Consider the following 17,833-nt stretch of genomic DNA (forward strand, 5'->3'; position numbering starts at 1 on the left):
CATTAAAAAAAGAAAAACAAGGTGGAGGATTTTAGGTACTTAGGGTCAACAGTCCAGAGCAACGGTGAGTGTGGAAAAGAGGTGAAGAAGCATACGCAAGCCGGTTGGAATGGGTGGAGAATAGGGATACACAGACTTTTTCAGTTCTGATGCCAATACCAATGTTGGGACCTTGCATATCGGCGTGCGTGTGTGTTTGTAACTACTGTTATACATCACAACAGTATGAATCACTCGTCACATACCCCCCCACTTGCGGATTGAGGTCCTTGAGCAGGGGGGCATACAGTATCGTCCGGCACATCCCCCCTGGTTGCAAATTAGCTTTATCTAAAGAGCAAGGCTATATAACCCACCACGTCCTCCACATACAGGTCCATTGCATTACTTTTAGAATTCTGTTTGGCATGCATGATGTAGCCTGTGTCACTAAAATTTAAAGGGGAAGTATTGGTCTTACGGATCAGTTGCTTTAACTAATCCCCGATCCTGCTAAAATGTTGATATCAGGGCCGATATCTGATCCTAATATCTGATCAGTACAACCTTAGTGGAGAAAAGTGTTAGGTGTGTTGTGTGATAAAAGAGTGTCAGCAAGAATGAAAGGAAAGGTGGAGAAGACTGGTGACAGCAGCCATGTTGTATGACAGGAGGCAGGGCTGGAGGTAGCAGAGGTTAAGATGCTGAGGTTCTCTTTGGGAGTGAAAAAGATGGATCAGATCAGGAATGAGTATATGAGAGGAACAGCACATACTAGATGTTTTGGAGAAAAACTCATAGAGGCCAGACTGAGATGGTTTGGACATGTACAGACGATGGATAGTGAATGTATTAGCAGAAGGATGATGAGGCTGGAACTGCCAGGCAGGAGGTCTAGAGGAAGACCCAAGACCAGAATTATGGATGTAGTGAAAGAGGACATGAAGGTAGTTGGTGTGAGAGAAGAGGATGCAGAGGACAGGGTTCAGTGGAGGAAGAGGATTTGCTGTGGCGACCCCTGAAGGAAACAGCCCAAAGGAAAAGAAGAAGGCTGATCATCGAACTAATTAGTCAATAAAACCAGTAAATACATGCAAATTGAATCTTAAATTGAAATAACTGTAAGACATCTAGTTTGGTGATTTTTATGTTTTGAGAAGTCGTTCTCTCCCAAAATCAATATTTCTACTAATACCAGACATCAGTAATACCAGTGCCACGTTCTGCCAATACTGATGATGTTCTTTCAGCGTACACCATCCATTCCCAAAGACTCAGGATCCACATGGGTTACAGGAGATCTTCTTTAGGGGCTAATACATGTGTGTTTCAAAGTACAGGAAGCAGAAGAAGAGCATGTTAATTCCACCTTGGGCTGGATAATATAACAAATAAAAAATGTCATTCATTGAGGTTTTGCTTTAAGAAAACTGTGAAAAATCCCTAAATCGCAACATTTTGATCATTCGTCTCAAGACTTTTCCTGCTCAACAAAAAGTCAAAAGCAACCTGTTGTTTCTTGTAATATATTAATTGTGAATGTGTTTCTCCAGTTAGACATAGTGAATAGTTTTAGTAAAGAAAGTATTTTTATCTTCAGTTCATGCACTGTTTAAAATCTGTGAAAAACTGTAACGTTGAAAAGAATGGAGTTAATTTTTTGGCCATATCACCCAGATCTAGACTAACTCAACCAATATACATTTATTGAGAGTCTAAGTACAAAGCTTGCCGTTGTTTTCAGTTGTTAAAATTTTCTGGTTTGCCTGCCCAACAAAATAACATAAAGACATGGTCAGGGCCACTCATTTATGCACAAATTCACTCTTCTTTCATAGATAATGCGTTGTGTGAACTGGGTCGTGGTGGTTTATCCTTTTTTTAGAATAAGTCCGAAGAAAAAGTTGAGAAAATGCTACTCTTGAGCTACTCCTAACCCTCCTACCTGACCACATCTTGTAACCCAGGCTCCTCCTCCCTGTCAGCCTGTACAGTAAACACAGCCTTGCTTTGCCACTATTACATTGTATAAAAGCCTCAGAGCCATATTTTAAATACCACAATAATTCACTCTTTATGTTTAGATGCACGGTTTGTGTCATTTGTGCAACAGGGGGAGGCAACTGCCACTTGCATGTGGGGCTATTCATATAACCGTAATTAAGACAAAATGAGAGCAATAACTAAAACCGACAAGGCCTCCAAACATCACCAGTCTAATCACATACTTCCTAGAAGCAATGACGCCAAGGGAGACAAAGTTATTAGTAATGCAAGCACGGCTGTATGTAAATTTAGAGCTATTGTTGCAAATAATGCGTGATTTGTGCAGCTGATAAGACTAATTTGGAGTTCTGTGAATGAATAATAGACAATTTTAACAAATGTAAAGTCATTTACTTCTATGGCATGATCAACAGGTAAAATAAAGGCAGGTTTCTCAACATGATGACAAATCCACAATATACAATTTATATAAAACATCTCACACGACTACGAGCTGATAAATGATGCAATAGGAATGCACACGGAAATATACACAGTCCAGTCGCATTGTCTCTCCTCGACATGGGGGACACCAGGCGTAGGACGGAAGAGGAAGCTTGTGGCTACCAGAAAAGGCCTTCTTTAAGACTCAGACATGTAGCTGTTGTGTATAGCCCTGCAGGGACCACCCACACTTTGCAAACGCTAACAGAGGAAGAACGAGAGAAAGACAGCATTCCACAGAGTTGAGCAACCTGGAGTCAGAACTTTTGTGACACTTTCAGACTTTTTACAAGTTCAGCCTGTCTTCGGCCGTCCACCTTAAAATGTCAACCCTACTTCTGCTGCATCTGTCCATTTCTTGAAGCATTTACTGAATCCCTAAAACCTGCATCCCTCCCTTGTTACTCTGGTCTCTCTCTTTCTCTTTTTTTTGTCTGCCCCAACCTTCTACAATGGCTATAATGACACATTTACCAGTCAAATTACTACCTGTCGAGACTGCCAGACCTTGGCACAGAACCCGCTGTCTAAGTGCCAGGCTCTTAAAAAGCCTTAAAAGCCAAGTTGATATTATCCTGACAGCCACTGGGATTACACCACCTTATGCCTCTATCTTCTCACGAAGTCCTCAGTTAAAAGCACCAAAACAAAGGGTCCCTATTGGCCAAACGAGGCACAAAGTATCAGGCTTTAAAGTCTGGGAGCTCGACTGAAAAAGAAGTATGGGCCAGCAGCACATCTATTTTTGGCTTTAGTGAAATGTTCCACATGCTGGTTTAGCATTCTCTCTCCGGTCAGACTCGTTACTGTAATACGCCACACAACTATCCTCTCTTAAAGTTTAGACAAACACATTAATCTCCACATTATGGCGATGGAGCTATGTGAGGAATGCTCCTATTTAACCTCTGATTTTAGCAGAGGAGACTTGAAAGAGCCTCCAAATTACTCATTGACATGCCAGTTAAAAACAACTCCTCCTCTGGATCTTTTGTGAGTAGTGACTGTTTCGGTTGCTGAGTAAAAGGCATTAATGTGAACACACACAATGTGAAACACACAAGTAAAAACTAGTTTGCCATATGTTATTTGCTTGCCAGCTGTGAGGTTGGCAAATAAAAAGAAGTAACAATGGAGACTTGTTACAACTGGTGGTTAAAGGGCTGAAGCAGTCATCCCATTGTGAGGTACAAAGTAGATGCTAAGTGTCATAAGAAAGATCTACGACATACCCCGTGTCAATAATCAGATAGACGCCCTGAAAGTCAAAAAGTAGAGTGTTAACAGGGAGGAGATTCCAGATAATACATACTTCCAATAATTTGAAGAATATGCACATTGTCACATTGTCTTAAACACATTGTTTTTCAGTATAAAGTTTTTCATCAACTTGACTGGTCCAAAGAAAAATTATCTGCATTTAAAAGAGAAACTTCACGTGATTGATGTAAACAATCTCCAGCCTCTCTACTCCACATGTTTTGGACTTGTCTGATACTATTAAACTTTTGGAAACTGGGCTTGATCCAAAGCTTCAGGGAAAACAATTGCTCTATCATTGAACGTTACAATATTTGGATTTCTCCCCCCAGGGGTTAATAGGACCAGATGTCAGACTGATGTAGAAGTTTTTTTTACCCATTTCTTGCCAGAAGACTTATTTCATCTAAACAGAAAGACTCTTCACCTCTAACCCATGGACTTTTTTTTTTTTTTTTTTGAGAGACATTATGCATCTCTTTGCAACTTGAGAAGAACCACTATTCTATGGAGGGATCCACAGTGTTATGTGATTTATGGGCTCTTGGCAATTTTTTTTAATGATTTCTAGAAAATGTGAAAGCTGGTGATATTAGATTTATAGCAGTAAACTGCACCTTCTTTCCATACTGCCTGAGACTACAGATGCAAATTAGCCTTTTCCTTATAATCCATCATATTAACATCTGATGTTCAATACAGATGTTCATTAATGTACATTGTCCCTACCAAATAAAGTAATAAATAAATAAATAAATAAATAAATATAGGCTACTTTTTTGTACAGTCTGGTTATTCTAGTCAGGAGGGTTGATTAAAAGACTGAAACTTTTTGTGAAATACCATACATCAGTACATATTTTTAAAGACAATATTTCAAATGTAACGCATGCAGCTGGAAGCAAAAGAAAAAATATGACAAAGCATTTTCTATGTTGTGTACTGTATGTTGGGGAGTCTAAAAAATGTTTTAGCTACACAAAAGGGGAGGTTGGCAGCAGTAAAAGTTTGGGAACCCTCTGCACAAATCTCACATTAATCCTCAACAGCAACACGTTCACACAGGTAAGCGATCGTTGGCAGTGGTTGTCTGGGTCTTTACTAGCTGCAGTATGAGGCTGCAGATAACAGAGGAGGAGTTTATGTCTTGCAGCTATGGACGCACAGCTGTGCAGGTGTCCAGGTGAGCACAGGCATTTCAGTCATCTGGAATGTGAAAGAGGCGTTTGGCACTAAGCCTGGTCTTTTCGAGTCTTGAAGGCAGTAAATTATTTGATCAAATTGCTGCAGTGAATGGTAATTGGTGTATTCATGAACCACATCCAGTGTTACTTCAACATATTTCGCCTCAGTGGACAAAAAAGGTGAAGCTAACTTTTATTGATACCGAAATAAGTCTGAATGATTTAAACCCTGAAAATCAATTATTCTAAAAATATAAAATGGGCTATGTATCATGGGGGAATGTTGGAGGATAGAAACTCTAAAGTGAAGAGAAAGTCATTTTTGTCTCAAGCTGCTGTATGAAATATTTTGACATCAGCCATCTTCAACAATCAATATTTAGCCAGTCAGACTAAAAACATTTTGGCCTTCCAGTCAAATGTTGCAGAGCATGAAAATCTGTCAATACATTCTGACTAATCTGAGACTTTTATTGTGACAGCAGGACTATCTCTTTCCAAACAGTGTCACAGGTCTGTCAGAGTGGCCTGACTCGTCTGATTGGCCTTCACTCACAGCAGAGCTGACTCTGAGCTCAGCTGCTGTCCAGATCTGTCTCTACTAGTACTTTTACTCTCCTGTGTTTCTTTCAGAAATGTATCGTGTGCATTCTTGTGCCCTGATAGACATGTTAGATGCATTTTTGTCCTCATAAAATATTTGCAATGCAGATTGTTTCTCTTGAAGCATCTAAAAAATGTGCATTGTTGACAAGCGTTTGCATTTCTAAGCTGCTGCAACTTCATAACATTTACTGCCAGCCAATGAAACAGCATGAGGCTGCAGGCACAAATGTGTATTATGTGAAGGTAAAGTCTATGACACACTGGGTCAGGACGAGTCATGTCCCAATCTGGATTTTTTTGCTTCCAATCCGATCCGATTTTTTGGGGGATTAGTTTTGCCGATACCGATCCGATACCAACTTTAACAATTAAATTTTGATTTGAATTTGGAGTCATTATTTAAAGGTTATTATGCTATTATTTTACTTGAGATCACAATGGGGCTGAATGTGGAACCTGAACTAAAACAACTATGACACCTTTGAATCTTAATTACTTTAGTACAATTTTTGCACTTTCAAGATTCATACTGTGGGCCAAATTAGAACCTTTGGCAGGTCGGTTTTGGCCAGCAGGTCATATATTTGCCATTGCTGTCGTATGTCTATGGACAGGTCCGTCCAGGTATTATATGGGGGTGCATTCTGTGCCATACGTTACTGATGCACGGCTCAGCAGGTTACTCGCGGGTCGGGTTCGGGAGGGTCAAAAGAATGTTAGTTTGTTTGTGGGGCAGGTTGGGTCAGGTCAAATAATTCCACAAAAGCCCAGCAGACTCGTGCATCACTATTGGACTTTAAAGTGAAAATGAAACTTATACATGCTTTACTAATTCCTCTAAGCCCCCCCCCCCCCGTTGTGCAGCTTTTCCTTACCTATGGAAACTCTAATTTGAGGAGGCAGGATGTTTGGTTATCACCCCCCCATCCAGAACCGGACCCGGATCGGCCTGATCTCGTGAAAAGAGTGGAAGCCGATACCGATCTTTACATCAGATTGGGACATCCCTATAAAGGACCTGTAAAAACTGGCTACTGCTGTCATGAAAACATATGACAACTTATTGAATTCTGTCTGTTTGCAGAACCTTCAGATGGAAATTTGACTTGATATCACACATACTGTAATACCAAATATTACAGTAAATAAGGAAACAGAAAAAAGAAGAGAAGAAAAACTGGTAAAGTATCTTTGCCACTAATGCTTTTTCAAATTATGCTTGTGCAGTAAAACACAGGGTGTTGGTGAGTGTTGGTGGTGTATGCTAACAGCTGGTTTCTCTGAGACTCGGGGGACCCAGAGTTGGGTAAACCAACATTTTCTGCAGGGTAAAGAGTCTCTGGAGACTACTGACAGACTGGTTAAAATATGCTCAGCCTGTGTGTGTGTGTATCATGGTAAACAACATTCACTAAACAACATCTTCATTTGTACATGGGTTTTTCTCTGCGTATTCATGTACAAATGTATGAAAGCATCTGCAAATGTGGACAGGATTACACGTGTTTCCCTCTCTGTGTGCAAGATTTTACAACTGTAATATTGCACATACAATACAAGAGCCCTCTGCAAACTGTATGTGTGTTTATGGTACAGTAAATGTGTGTACATGTGCGATATCCATCACCACCTACAGTGCTGTGTTTGGAAAGCTGGCCTTGTGGTTGTGGTTCTCTGTGCTATGTGTCTCCTCTCAAACATCCAGACCTCGGCAGCATTAACACGTTTACAATCCCAGGATGCAGAGCGGCTGTGGATGAGCATTCATAAATTCACTGGAGGTTTTTGGCACCGTGAGGCCAAGATTTCTCTTCTTTCCATCTCCGCTAGTCCTTCTCTCAGCTTCATCTGTCATCTAGAGTCCCTCTTTCTTTGCATGCCTTTCAGTGCCAGACTGATACATCAGCAGGCTGATCCACTAGCCGCTTTTACTTTTACAGCATTTATCACAGATTTAATGGAATCGGTGCGCATGTGGGAGGAATTACAATTCTCATAATAAGTTTGACTCAAATACTTTCTCCAGCATTTTTTATAATGTGTATGGACAATAGCTTATGTAAGAGTCTTTCAGCATGTTTAATGAGTTTACAGTCTTGTAGCTTCACATGTCAAGGGTCATTTTATGTCAATCCCTTAGAGTAGTAAAAAGAAATAAATGTTGATTTTTGGTTTATTAAAGGTCAGTATTACTTACAATTCATTATGTGGACATACGGAACGTTTTAATGTTGGTCAGTTTGCTGTTACTGTCAGATTTTGTAAATACTTGTCAATACCGAACACATATCTGTCAGGCTCTACTGTCTTTATTCCATTTTATTGTTGTTCGCTCTTTTCTCACAGTTTTCCTCTCCTCTTGGATCACACAGACAACAGCTGCTCACTACGTGTTCACTGGATTAGCTTCTGGGCTATAAATTAGGTTTGGTACTTCAGTTTAAATTTAATAAGACGCAGCCATGTCCAAACATCCAACTTCCTTTACATGTCTGCATCTGTAAGCCTGAGCATGAATATCAACTACACTGGCTCTGTTGTCAAAGATGAGGCCTTCAGCTGTGACAATATATTGTAGGCAACATATGACGTGGCCAAATGCATCACAGCTCAGCTCAATCTCAATACCATCTGCTTTCCGCTCACACTTTATCTCCTCCAAAACAAATTTTAGAAAGTGTGGCTTCGGCTCAAATGAGGAAAAATTTCACTGAGCATGAGCAGGCCAACCTGAGAAGTTAATACTGCAGTGGTAAGTAAATACCACAGGATAACATCCAGACATTTTTGAGGGTAAGGGCAAGAAATAGGCATTTGAGTGCCTCAGATGTATTGTCATTAGCAACTTAAAATCTGGTGATCAGACTCAGTCCTCCCTCAAATCAGCCTGCATCTCCTCTGGAGAAGAACCAGAGAGGGGAAATTTCCCATCGGTGTAGGGAAAAGACCTGAAGGTTAAAGATGTTAAGTTTCCATTCGGTGAAGAAAAAGGAGACTCCAGCATTCCCAGACAATGGTTCACATTCCATAACACCTCAGTGTGCCCTGTGAATCACACACAGAAACGGACTGAGCTTATCTGTGAAAAAAAAAAAAAAAAAAAAAAAACTCTCAATGAAGTACCTTCAATGCATTATACTTTACAGAGAGCTGAGGTTACAATAAAGGCAGTTAGGATTTACTGAGCAGTAACTATTACTGAACAATTACCAAAAGGTCAAATATGAAACCAAATCATAAATCAAACAACAGCAAAACTATAATATTGTACTGTTCTAGTTCATTTAAGAGATCTGATACAAGTAACCCAACTGGAGTACACAGATGATAATACAGGTTTACAAAAACAGAAGAATGCATACACTTCCTGTCCAATTATTTTGATTATTAGCAACATGAGGTGTAAAACTCACTCTGTGTACTCTAATGCACATATATTAGTATTTAATTTAGTTTAGGGATGTTTTCAAAAAGCATATATCTTTTCAAAATATGGACATATAATAAATAATATATATAAATAATATTAATATAAATCATACATATAAATATAAATATATGTTTGTTTTTTTAAAATAATGGTTGGTCACTAGATCCTTTTTATATCTCTTAGCACACAAGTGTCAAACATGCAGCCTGGGGGCTAAAACCAGCCCGCCAAAACTTCCAATCCAGCCCGCGGGATGAATTTGCAAAGTGCAAAAATTACCCTGAAGATATTAAATCAAGGGCATCCACCTCAAAAATAATAGCATAATAACATATAAATAATTACTCCAAATTTTCTTCTTTAATGTGAAAAAAAAATGACATTATTTCTATAAATAATAGCAACACCAATTTTTTCTCTTTGATTTATTGCGAAGAACATTAAATTCTGATATCCTTTAACAATAAAATGTCAATAAACAAAACAAAAATGAACAACCTGAAATATCTAAAGAAAAATAAGTGCAATTTTAACAAATGTTTTGTGCCTTGGTAGATCTGATCTGTAATGTACATGTATAAATCATAAGTTGAGGCAGAATATTGACAAAATTGTGCTTATTTTTCTTCAGAAATTACTGGGGGGTTTTTTAGATTATTTACATATTTTTTTTATTTTGGATAGTTTGTAAAGTGTAAAAATTTTCAGAATTTAAGTTATTTAAGTTATTTTTTGCACTGAAATTTTTGGAGTTGTCATTATTTATAGGTTTTTATGCTATTACTCTAATGGTTTGGCCCGCTTGAGATCGAATTGGGCTGAATGTGGCCCCTGAACTAAAATGAGTTTGACACCCCTGTCTTAGCATATAAAAGTAATGTTAGCCTTATAGTTGCCTACAATTTAACACGTGTTGCAGTTTAACAACACACCCTACAACAATATTATCATTAGAACCTGAACATACAGGGGTTGGACAAAATAATGGAAACACCTTCACTTCAAGATGATAATGCCCCAATCCATACAGCTAGAATTGTTGAAGAATGGCATGAGGAACATTCTAATGAAGTTGAGCATATCGTATGGCCGGCACAGTCCCCAGACCTCAACATTATTGAGCATTTATGGTCAGTTTTAGAGATTCAAGTAAGACGTCGATTTCCACCGTCATCGTCTCTAAAAGAATTGGAGGGTATTCTAACTGAAGAATGGCTTAAAATTCCTTTGGAAACAATTCACAAGTTGTATGAATCAATACCTTGGAGAATTCAGGCTGTAATTGCCGCAAAAGGCAGACCTACACCATATTAAATTATATTTTGTTGATTTTTTAAGGTGTTTCCATTATTTTGTCCAACCCCTGTACACAATCAACATTAGCAGTTTATGATTCTATATCAGCTGTTAGCTGCAGATAATGTTCTGTCACTGCATCGATGAATGACAATGCATCTGTGAATTGATACATTTCCACATCTTTATTCACTACATACAGGGTGACACAAAAAAACGGGAACTTTTTAACAATCCAATAAAACCAAGAGTGATGGAAGAAAAATATTTTATTCATAGTAATTGAAACCTTAAAACATGCCATTTAAGAAACAATGATGGAATTTTCATTTTTTAAAAATTACTTCCTGTAGATGGCGTCCTCCTGTACGAATGCATTCTTGAAATCTGCTGTTGAGATTCCTCATTGACCGCTACAACATCTCAGCTGGGATACTGTGAATTTCATCCTGAATTCTCTGTTTTAACTCATACAGAGTTCTTGGTCGAGTTGTGTACACTTTACTCTTGAGATAGCCCCACAAGAAAAAATCACAAACGGACAAATCTGGCGTTCTAGGGGGCCAGGGAACGTTACCGAATCTTGAGATCACACGGTTACCGAACAATTCTCGCACAGCCGCCAATGGTTACTAAAATGGGGGTGTGTTTACTTGCTCAAGGTCACTGTCTCACAGTGCTGCCCCTTGCTCATGTCTGCCAATACGCACTTCAAAAATTCCCGTTTTTTTGGGTCACCCAGTAATTTAAAAAAAAAATGAAAATTCCATCATTGTTTCTTAAATGGCATGTTTTAAGGTTTCAGTTACTATGAATAAAATATTTTTCTTCCATCACTCTTGGTTTTTATTGGATTGTTAAAAAGTTCCCGTTTTTTTGTGTCATCCTGTATAAGGTTCGACATACTTTGTTAAAATATGATGAAACGTACAAAGTCGGACCCAGGTTATAATGAAGCAGTACAATCCTTTACTGTTAATAGTCATGGCACAGTCATAGGATGTTGTGATGATACACCTGTGATAATAAATAGTGTTTGTATCTGACGATGCCTTAGTGAAACCGTGATCGTCTGTAAACTGTTACCCTGATTAAAACAAATGACTCTCTTCACTCTTTATTTTAAGCTGTCAACACGATAACCTTGCAACACTTTGAGCATCATCTGACGTTTATTTAGACTATGACTCACTGTTCTGTTAATGTTTTCTTCTCTCAGGGTCCCACACACAGACTCTGCTTTTTTGACTGCTCAACAAACTTCAGGCCACACTCAAACTGAAGGTACAATGACCCCTGCCTTCCCTCTCTTCAGAGACAGCTGAAAACACCTGCACTTCACCGGCCTGCATTCCCCTTCAGACTGAGCATGTGTTTATGGGTCCTTAAACCTCATGCCTGAAGCTAAGTCACACTTAAATTGCAGTAAAAACATTACCCTAACACGGCATATCCATCATCTGAATCTCACTGCCGGTTTCAGCACACAGATGCTGCCTTAAAAGTGCAAACAATGCTCTTTAAGTCATCAGCTTTCAAACTGGCTTCATCAGCCCTCAGAATCTGATTTGAAGCGCTAGAATAGTGAATTGAAATGATAAATTATTGTTTGCCAGCTGCTAATTCAATTGTGGCAAATGAGATAACTGCCCAAAAGGAGTCGATATAACAGTTGGACGAAATTAAGCCTGTAAAACACTGTCTTAGTTTTAAAAGTTGGTTTTAAGAGGGACATTTGCATTAGAGGTTGCCCAGATCATAAATAACACTGTTAAAAGCTATCTACTTTAAAAAGGAGCAAAGGCCAATACAATTCTGCTCTATTCTTTGACTTTTAAAAGCCTTGTACCCCTTTTAAAAGTGCACTTTCAGATACTGCACCCACAATCAGGCAGAATTGGAGAAAAAGCATTCCAAAAAGTACAAATCCCACACAAAATAGGGATGTTTGTACGGCATCAAAAGGCTACTGCTCACTGGCGGTGCTCCATATGACCAAATATGGAAGGAAAAATGCTGCCTTTTCCCGTAACCAAACAGGGAAAAGGAAAAAAAGGAAGGTTTTCTTGCATGCTGTGTGCACAGCGAGATAGAGCTCTCACACTCACTACACAGTGGCCACAGAGTTGGCTCCCTCTCAAAACAGCATGACTGATGGTGATGTTGGACCTGCCGTGACATCTCAGCGAACGCCGTTGGACACACACACACGCACACACACACACACACCTGCAAGACTCAGGAGTCATGAAAGAGAGGCACACCGATCTTTTCACTATGCTGACATTTCATTTTTAAACACACACAAAAGCTTTCTTCACTTTCACATATGAGCTCAATGCTGTAGTCTCAGCAGTGTACGTTGAATCGGAGCCCCCTGGAAGGGAACATTCCTCTTGGTGAAAAAGCAGCCGTCTCAAACGCCACAGTCCTCTGCTTAAGTTAGAAACGGTTTGTTTATCCGGCCCCCCTCGCTTTATGGACCAGCTCTGACATTCTCCTGCCACTGCTGCACTGCAAAAAATGTCTAAGCAGGCATGTCATTTCACAAGAAACTTATCAAATTATCTGGGACATTTTTAGGAGTGTGTGTGAGCTGCCAGCAATGGAGGAAAACTACTGGGAGATGAAAAAAATCAGCACTCAGCACAGAACAAAGCAATAAATAACTTGTGTAACTTGAACTTGTGTTTCTGTTTTTACTAAACTGTCCAGCCGTTGCACCTTATAGGACTTTTCATATATATTCTTGTTTCCTCTCATGGTAAAAGTTGACGAGGTGATCCATGAACCTCTCTAAGGTTAGCATGGCTTAGCATCACATTTCTTTAACACTAACACTAAAATCCAAAAATGACAAGCCATGGTTTTACATGATTAGTTGTACAGAATTTCCACTGGCATCATGACACCACTGATTTGGTTCATCCTTTAAAGATACCTTTTAAAATAGACATTTTTTGCATTGCTGCACAGCAATGCACAGCAGAGATCAAAGTGAAAAATAAGCCATTTCCACTCTATCTTCCCGTGTTTGCTCAGGATCCGAGAGGGTTTAGTTTTCAGCGCTGCAGCCCTCTTATGTAAGCACCTCCTTGAAATAATACATCAGATATTCTGGTGCAAACATCCAGAATGTCAAATAATCTCAATAAATATGCACCCTGTACTTGACACACGATATTAACAGTCTGTTGTGTAATTCCACAAGGACGTTATGGTGCAGGCTTAATCTTTTTGCCACTCTAGGGCAAATGCAATGTCAGCAGCACAAATCTACAGAAAAATACTCAGATTGTATAAAATGAGTAAAAAATGGACAAATGACTAAACAAACATAATTTTACATCTTATCTTCCTGTCAAAATAAAGCAGAATCTGATGAAAAACAAGGTCTCTTAGTAAGTGTACCTGTGCACTGGGACATTTTTAAACCCATTAAACAGGATTGTAAATAAATAATGACAGACAGCTGCTGAATGATGCCGAAGGAGGAAACAGAGGAGTTTATAGTAACCTCAATGCACTGCAAATGACACCATCCTCAAAGTCATTCAGTCCTCCACATGTTGTAAAACAAAGTTAAGATATGCTTCTTACATAGTTCTATCATTTGAGAACCTCTTACACCACTGGCAGTTCCTGTCTCATTTGATGGAAAAAATAGTATGTCTAGACTGAACACAAGAACACGTGACTTGTCATGAATCCATCCCTCATCCGTCTGTCTTGTCCATTTCCATGTGAACAGCAGCCATCTCTAGTTCCTCCAGGACAGGCTGATTTGACACCTGCCTTCTGTCAGCGTAAATGAGGTCTGGGTAGGAGTCTGTGTCTCCTCAACAGGACATTAATCTGCTACTAGTGAGCTGACCAGGGAGACTAGTGGAACCAGGATGCTGATATATGGTGGGTCTTAGTGTAAGCACTGCTACTGCGGACGCCGTAGCTACAGAACGGCTTATCCAGCCAAAAAACAAAATGGAAGAGAGCAGAAATGACCTCGACTAACCATTAAATATCTTGTTTTCTTTCAAACCCGCAAGGAAAGTTTAGTTTGCTTCATATGACCAGGCAACTCAAAGACCATAAAATCACTGCCAAAAGCCTGTAAAAGCCAGTGAGTCTGGTTGAGTGACCCCAAGGCGAGGTCCTTAAGTTGTACATATTTCAATATGTAACTCAGGATATGCACAATGACTAACATGTTAAAGGATACCTGATTAGCATGATCCACGGCAGCCCTCCGCCTCTGGTATATGTGCAATAACATGACATGCTGGAAACATTAAGCTGAACATAAAAATGTATTTCTCATAAAGCTTGAGAGGTTCCTGATGTGTTTCACAAAGGCAAAAAAAAATGGAAGAAAATGGATCTGCTGAACATTTGTGACATTCTTCTTATAAAAGCCATGTTTTGGTCCTGGTGGACCTGTGGCGCTCTGTGGCCAAAGAGAAATTACTCTCTGGTGGAAAGGAGGAGAGAAAATCGGAAGGATAAAAAAAAAAGAATATAAACTGCAGAGTGATTTATGTGGCTGACTCAAACCACACTAAGAGAGAATGTCTTCCCATCATACCTTACATGGAAACATACATGAGGGTAGAGTGAGGCTAAGAAGCATGATGCAATGCCCCCACACACTGAGAGCCTGTTGAAAACATGGCAGCTGAGAGCAAACCTGGCCACGAGTTTTCCTTTTTTTTTTTTTTTTTTTTGTGCAAGTATCACAGGCCTATTTCTGGCCTATCAAGAAAACAGAAAACAAATCACTTGCATGGAGGACATATTTATTTAAATCTCCCAAAATCTCATAAATCTTTATTTTTCTTGCCTTGTTTTAACACACAAGTCAGTAAATCAAAAGGCTGAATGCCAATTTTTTGAAGTGTGCTGCAAGGCTTTTCAAGGGTATTACATGACAAGGTATTTTTCAAAATAAGGGGCTGCATTCCTGGAGAAAGATAGGAGGAGATTAAGAAGCGGGTGGGTGTGGGTGAAGTGGCAGGCGAGCAAGATGACCTGACCAAGAGCGTCTATTACTCACAGTTGATGTAAGGAGGTGCACTGATCCCCTGACAGTGCTTTTAGTTCACTCGAACTGGACTGAATCTAAAGGTTTCTTCAGCACACATATACAACACACATGCTGCATACTCAAGTCAGGAAAGGGAATGATAATAGAGAGGCTTTCATCAGAGAGCTGGGGCTGTTTTGTTTTAATCCTATGACTCTCTCTCCCCCTGTTTCTCTGGGTATTCATGCGGCCCCGACATGCTTTCAGTGAACTGATGCGGGACCGAGCCATTTAATGGTGGATGTGCTGGGACTCCTCAGCCAGGTGTGGAAACGAAAAGATGTCTCTAAAAAGTATACTCTGTGGACAGATGATGAATGGGCTTCAGTAGCCATGACAGGGACCAGGAGAAGATAATTGCTATTTTGAAGTGAGAGACATTCAACAAGTTTAGGTTCGACCCGCACACTTTCAGTCTATCACTTGTAGATTACTTTAGAGGTCTGTGTCTGTGCTCGGTTCTATTAAAAGATTTGGAACGTACAAGAACATGAAAATATAATAGAATGTAACAGAGAAAGATAAAGTGGAGGTGTGACACATGATGTCAGCACAAAATTCTGTTCCTTTAACAGAAAACCAGTCCTGGTCCCAGTTCATAGATCAGTGGTTCCCAACCTTGTTGTTTTTTTTTCAAACATTTACTTAAAATTTCAGGCGACCCCATTTGAATTCCAGGTGACCCCATGTGTGGTCCCAACCCCAAGGTTGAAAAACACTGTCATAGATGCTGAGAAAACTCACTGAACAACCCTGTACCACTTTATGAATCTTGTACTGATTTATCTGTATCTGAGACCTCAACTTATACAACATGATTGTGGTGTCAGTAAAAGCCTGGTTATCCTCTGGGTCATGTTGATTTTCAATAAATGTCCTCCTTGATTCTGTTATTTGCAGAAACCCATGGATCTCATTCCTATACATCAAACTCATTTACATTGAGTCTGCAAAGATGATATTGCAGTAAAATACCTGAAATACACTCTGCTCATTGTGACTTTTATAACAGGATAAAACACCACAATATCAGACACTGAGCAAAAGTTTCCATTTTATAAGCATGCATGGATATAGTGGAAGGGTGCATTACGATGTTGCAGCTTAAGCGTTACTATCGTATTTGTGGATGCACATCATCTGAACAACAAAGAGCTCAAGTACTCTTCCAAAAAGTACATTCCACTTCTCATACCTCAAATCCTTTCAGGGTGCAACAGGGCTAAAATTCACAGGCTTTACCAGATCTCATTTTCGTGCATGGCTGTGTTGGCTGTTATTATTAGTGCGGCAGCCAGCCAGCGAGTGTCTTGGACGGGTACACATCAGCCGTCCCCCTCAGTCCTCTTGGAGAAGAAAGGGCCGAGCCAGGGTTTTAATCTGTAGGCGTACAGTAGTTAGTGTATGTCACCTTATACTCTGGATCCAGTGCAGGTGTGTGTGCTCTGTGTTCATTGTTTCTGCTGGTCTAGAAGCCACTGACCACTAATGCAAACACTGTAGATCTTAACATCGTCAATGTATTGTCAGCAGAACATCTTGAACTGTGTCCTTCAGTGGAGTTACCCCCTGTCTGTCTGTATTCGCTCTCTTTTTCTGTGGTTATGTGACTCTGGAATCCACTGCCAGAAATTCCAGGAAACCCTAGAGCTTCATGAGACATAACAAAGCTCTCTCTCTCTCTTCTAATGTCTTTGTCTCTTTCGCTGTAGATTCCACTACATTTCTCTGTCTGCTTTTCACAGCACTGGAAGCTTTGCAGCTCATTCTTTCAGGGAGTTAAATCTAATTTCATTCAGGGGCTGATTGACTCGTATCACAGCATTTTACATGGTAGAGTTTCTTACTTTTTAACGCTTGTGCTAATTCAAAACCACAGACTATTTAGACCATGGAAGACGCAATCATCAATGAATGTCATTACCATGATGTGGCATTTACCACTAAATTGAGGATAAAATTCAGCTTTAGAGGTTAATACATGTGCGGTATTTAAGCCTCCTAATTCCTAAATTTATTAGAATAACACGTATCTCAGACAGCCATGAAATTGTAAATAATTGAGTGGTGCTCTTAGGAGGCTTCTCTGGTTGCTCCATTGGGGTTGCTGCAAGCTTTTTTTTTTAGCTGATGGCAAAACTGGAAATGAGATTTGGTTCAAAAAGCAGCAAAACTAAATGAGAATAATTCCTAAACCACAGCCATCCCCCTTGGCGTTAATCTGTCCATAGGGGTTCACCGATCTCCTAAAGCTCAAAACTTCTCCTCTTGCTCAACTCAACTCTCAAACACATATGTGCGTATGTGCACCCCCACATACACACTGACACACACCTCAGGACATACCTATTCACCCTCACCCACCTTGTGTTTATATTCAGAGCTTGAGTGACTGGTATTTCATTTCGGCCTGCTCAGAGCCCTTTTGCACAGTTTGGTTTGGCCCGGGTACCATTACTGGTCATTAAGTCTAACCTGAACTAATAGGGGCCCATTTTCCAAGGTGGT

At 39.7% G+C, this 17,833-nt stretch overlaps 1 protein-coding gene across 7 annotated transcripts in view; it reads right to left on the reverse strand.

The window, feature by feature from the left end:
* Positions 1 to 17,833, reverse strand: part of cald1a (caldesmon 1a) — a 68,223-nt gene that overhangs the window by 40,606 nt on the left and 9,784 nt on the right. The gene's annotated exons all lie outside the window — the stretch shown is intronic.

Source organism: Sphaeramia orbicularis, chromosome 12 (assembly GCF_902148855.1).
Source record: "Sphaeramia orbicularis chromosome 12, fSphaOr1.1, whole genome shotgun sequence".
Lineage (NCBI taxonomy): Eukaryota > Metazoa > Chordata > Actinopteri > Kurtiformes > Apogonidae > Sphaeramia > Sphaeramia orbicularis.